Source organism: Amblyomma americanum, chromosome 10, assembly GCF_052857255.1.
Source record: "Amblyomma americanum isolate KBUSLIRL-KWMA chromosome 10, ASM5285725v1, whole genome shotgun sequence".
Taxonomy (NCBI): domain Eukaryota; kingdom Metazoa; phylum Arthropoda; class Arachnida; order Ixodida; family Ixodidae; genus Amblyomma; species Amblyomma americanum.
The window spans coordinates 76,696,153-76,701,388 of record NC_135506.1 but is presented as its reverse complement, the minus strand read 5'-3'; the positions used below and the strand labels follow the sequence as shown (position 1 = coordinate 76,701,388).

At 52.4% G+C, this 5,236-nt stretch overlaps 1 non-coding gene across 1 annotated transcript; it reads right to left on the bottom strand.

Annotated features, from left to right (window-relative positions):
* Window positions 1-4,737: 4,737 nt before the first annotated feature.
* LOC144108933 (U2 spliceosomal RNA) lies at window positions 4,738-4,937 on the bottom strand. Its single transcript, XR_013309555.1, has one exon. It is a non-coding gene; the product is annotated as a U2 spliceosomal RNA (small nuclear RNA).
* Between the last annotated feature and the right edge of the window lie 299 nt (window positions 4,938-5,236).

Genomic DNA, 5,236 nt, shown 5'->3' with positions numbered 1-5,236 from the left:
GAGGATTTCTGCTGACGGCGTGGTTTTCGCACAATGAGCCAAGTAATGCTCTGGCATATATATGGCAAGAAGAAATGAGTGATGGCTGAGGGAAGGAATAAAGTGCCATAATGGAGGACCCCTGATCGATTTGGTCCGCCAGTGACTCCACAGCGCGTCCGCGTACACGTTTCTTAAATGTGCATCGAGATGCTTGTCCACGGAGCGGCGGCGTCCGGCTGAGGCGAACGTCCCAGCGTTATGGGTAGCACATGTTGGAGCCATCTCTCCTTCTTTAACACTTGGCAAGCGCTGGTCAGACGGGATGCCACGCGCAACAAGCGGCGAAGGAAGCTGAGGTGGTAGTGGTGAAAACGTTTTTTATGTAATCATGTATGGAGAGAGGTGGTGTGGGTCGTGACCTGATAAGCTACGCCCTTACAACCACTAGGTGGGATGCCTAGTCAGGCACCCCATTGGCGGTTGCCGCAGCCTGGGCGCGCTGCGTTAAGGCCCTTTGGGCCTCGAGGGTCACCTCCCAGTTCTCTCGGGTTGGGTTTGGGATAGGAGGTAGGGATGGGTCCTGCTGGTAGGCCCACACCATGTGGTAGGTGTCAGACACCGCCCCACTGTGCGAACACCGTCGGTCGAATTGGGGATCGAAATGCATTACGGTTGCCAGGCACAACATTGTGTTAGTGAGCACGCGCAGGTGTACCCGATTGTTGGCCTTCCCCAGCCCTTTGCACGGGGTGGGGGGAGTTTGTCGAGTGGCTTTGTAATAATCGCATATTTCTTTAAAGGTGTAAACCTGATTGAACTTGGAGTCGTGGTGGGCGTCGAGTCCCGCGGGAGGAGAAGGAAGAGGAAAGGCAGGGAGGTTAACTGGGAGGTCCCGTGGAAAATGGCCGTAGAGAGGGCGCGCGGGCGACTGCGTCGGCTGCCTCATTTTCGTGGAGGTCTTGGTGACCTGGAGTCCAAACGAGAGATCGGTACGAGGGATCCGAGTTTCGACTACAATTTTGGTAGACGCGATAAGCTAGGGGAGTAGCCCACCCTTGCTCGCCATTTCGACAAGCCCCTCGCGTCTCGGTGATTATTTATATAGAGGAGGAGTCGGAGGCTGCCATCGCCCTGGCAGCCTCCAACTCCTCCTCTATATAAATAATCACCGAGTCGCGAGGGGCTTGTCGAAACGTCGAGGTTATCGCATCTACCAAAATTGTACCCTAGTCTCTGACGAGAGGTCCTATCAGAGAGGCCGAGGACCTCCGCATACTGGGTCTGTTCATCCATAGCTGACTCAGCGCGGAATCAACTATTGCCAAACTCAATGCAGTAGGCGAACAGGTCGGAAGCATGATCTATCGCGTTTAAATCAAACGCGGTGGGTTGCCGGGCAGAGACGCGCTTCGGCTCGCCCATGCCTTCGTGACCAGCAAGATCCTCTACTCCGTTCCCTACCTTCGCACTGCGAATCAACACAAGGCACGAATCGGCGCGCCATCATTAGGAAGGCTACAATGCGAGCACTAGACCTCCCAGTGGCCACGTCCAGCGCTAAATTGACAGCGTTGCGGGTGCTCAACTCCTACCAGGAGTTATGAGAGGCCCACCTCGTGAACCAGTATACGCGACTCTAGCAGACAGCATCCGGTCGCCGCCTGCTAGACCACTTGCACATCCAACACGAGTGCACTCCAGAGGATACCTGTCGGATTCCGGAGCTATGGCGTCACAAGCTCTGGGTCCTTCCACTCCGGCGCAACATAGACACGCAGAAACACGAAGGCAGACGAGAGGCGCGAGCTCGGGCCCTCGATGATGATGAAATAACTTTATTTGCACCCGTCAAGGAATCAGAGGGCGAAAAAGACGAGTCTTGACCGCCGTCATCTTCCTCCCCTTTCAGCAGGCTGGGATCCCTTGGGATTCAGCGGTGTCCAGGGCCAGACGGATGACTTCTTTTTGTTCTTCTTCTTTCTGGCTGGCCATTAAAGCCTCCCAGGACTCTATATTCCTGTCTGGTTCGTTGTGGCTAGGGCATGTCCACACCATGTGGATCATGTCTGCTATTTCATTACACTGTTTACACCTGGGGTCTTGGATCGCCGGATGCCATCTGCTTAGTGCGAGTGGGTTCGGAAAAACTCCCGCCTGTAACTTTCTCCATATGACCTCTTCCTATTTGCTGAGGCCCTTGCATGCTCCAGGCTCGAACACCAGCACGAATCCAGCCGAGGTATTTACTACATTGATGTGGCAGGGCCATCACCCATTGGATTCTATACGGCTGCCATAGTTCCCTAGTTAACGGCCTCCCATATCAAGCTCCAAATTCAGCTCAAGCCGAGGAGGTAAGCATTGCGCTTGTCGCCAGGACCCGAATTCGAAGGTAATCATCACAGATTCGCGTCCAGCCTGTGAACAGTACCTGGCTGGCGAGGTTTCACCGTTAGCTTAACATATTCTAATGCTGGCAGTAACAGAATCGGACCCTTCACACAAACGCATAGTTTGGAGTCAGGGCCATCAGGGCCTTAGAGGAGGCTGCGGACGCGGCCGCCCGAGCGTATACCCACCGGGCACCTCATCCAGGCCCCTCCGGCTCAGATATTAGGCAACCGCTCCTGCGGTTCGGGGAAATTCTGCAATTTTATTGCTAACGGCATCGGCTTTTCCCGGTCTCTGCTAAGGGCCTGAGTAAAGCTGATGAGCGAACTCTCAGGCGCCTGCTGACCAACACTTTGTTGTGTCCTGCAATAGCAAAACATTTTGACTCCAAAATTGATGGGTGCTGCCTTCACTGTGAAGAAGTGTCCGATAACTTCCACATGGCTACGGCCTGTCAGAAGAATCCATCCCTTCCCCCAAACCCTTCCCCTTCCCGAGAGGCATTAAAGTCAGCCTTGCTCAATTGCTCGTAGCTGGAATCTCAAAGGGCTCTACTCCAACGGGCGCGAGTAGCGGCCGCGTCCAGCGGGGTCCCGGACTTAGGACTCCGCCTATGTATAGGGTCATTTTTGGCCTGCGAACTTTTTTCACTAGAGAAAGTTTTCACCACCATGCACTCATACTCATTCCGCGAGCTGACGCAGGCAATCCTGCCTTCCCCATCCAAACCCCACCCTTCCCGAGATGACTGGGAGGCTGCCCTGCTCGGCTACTCAACTCTCCAGGATCAACGAGCGCTGGTGACAAGGATCCACGCCGCCGCGGACGCCACAGGGGTCCCGGACTAGGGACCCCTCCTAGTGATTGTGAGGGCCAGACCCCCCAGGCCCGGTCCAAACAAAACCTTTTTGTAAATAAGCACAAATAAATTTTTTATACCACCACCCCCGCGCCACCCCTTCCTACATAACAAACACGCAACACTCTGGCGCAAACTACAGACATGCACTCTCCACTATCATCCATCCTTCCCCACTTCCGCCTGCACCCTATGCCTAGAACCCCTCACCTCTTTCATTCACATCCTCTCCACATGCCCGGTGGACACTCCTCCGCGGGGCCCAGTGTGCCTCAAGATCTAGGATGGTCCCCAAGAGTAATGCCCAAAGGGCCAACATACGTCGGGACCAGTATCCCCCTCCCCCTTCATAGCAATAACCACCACTACCAGATCTAGGAGGACTTGGAGACCCTGCTGCGCTCGGAGGACCCGTCCGTGCGGATAATCGCCGCCGGCCGAGCCTTTAGGAACAGAAACACGACTGCAGTGTGGTCGTGGGAGGCCCAGGTGATAGTTGTTCTATTAAAAATAATAGAAAAAACGAAGGAAAAGATTTTTGCTAGCCCCGGCATCTGCCATCGATAATGAAGCACCTGAGCTGGGGCAGCGGAAATAAAGGACAGCAGGCAGAATGGAGAAATGAAATGAAAGAGTTGAGGGGACAGGAAGAGAGGGTAGGGGGATAAGTAATATGTACAAACTATTTACACATTAAGAAATGTGTCCAGGTTGTGCGCGTGATTAGTTCATTTTAGAGCAATTAAATCACACACGCCCACAGCACTGTGTTGGTTACAACTGGAGTGGGGCGTCCAGTTATTAATCGTTCAAGGTAGCACTCGCGGGAAAAGCGAAAATGAAAATTGGCCTTTGAGGAAAGGAAGTGCCGGAGTAACTGCCTCACATATCTCGGTGTACACCCGAACCGCGCCGTAAGGTAAGAGATAAAAGAGGGAGTGGAAGGATGAAGAAAGAGGTGCCCTAGTGGAGATATCCAGAATAATTTCTATAATAATAATAATTGATTTTTGGAAAAAGGAAATGGCGCAGTATCTGTCTCATATATCTTTGGACACCTGAACCACGCCGTAAGGGAAGGGATAAAGGAGGGAGTGAAAGAAAGGAAGAATAGGTGCCGTAGTGGAGGGCTCCGGAATAATTTCGACCACCTGGGGATCTTTAACGTGCGCTGACATCGCACAGCACACGGGCACCTTAGCGTTTTTCCTCCATAAAAACGCAGCCGCCGCGGTCGGGTTCGAACCCGGGAACTCCGGATCAGTAGTCGAGCGCCCTAACCACTGAACCACCGCGGCGGGGCAATTTCTACCACCTGGGGATCTTTGACGTGCACTGACATCGCACAGCGAGGCCTTGCTTGCTTGATTGCTGTCAGGAGGAAAGAAAAGGTGCACAGGCCTGCCCACTGGCTCAAGCTGAGCCACAATCCGCTACTACGTGCTGAAAGCATAGAAAGTTGAAAAATAGGACAGAAAGATTGGATAGGAAAGACGCGCGCTATAATGCCCCAGGCCCATCCCGGAGGCAGTGCAATACCGGGTCAACCTGTGGTGGAGGTGAAACAAGTTTCAATCACTCCGCCACATTTCCAATAATGAGTTTAATATCATGGGGCCAAATGAGACCCGTATCAGATATTAAATCAGGTATTAGGCATTATGCACAGCGGGGCCTGCCCAGAATTCCGTGTCTAAGAAGGTAAATCTCGTGTTTGCTCAGGTTTTTGGCAGATCGAGGATACGTCTACCGGTCTAATCTGAAGTGTTGTAGCACATACCCAGCAATTCTGGACAAAAGCATTTTTGAGCGGGCAACCATTTATGAACACAATTTTTTCATGCAATGTAAGATTTCACTATAACAATTAACATATCTACAGATCCCCCGTCGACATTTTTGAATTTTTTTCTAATAACGTTTTAGCTGTCATCAATAGCATTCCCCATTGATATTCTCTTGGAGTCAACTGTTCGATGCGACCGATGGAAACACTTTAAAAGA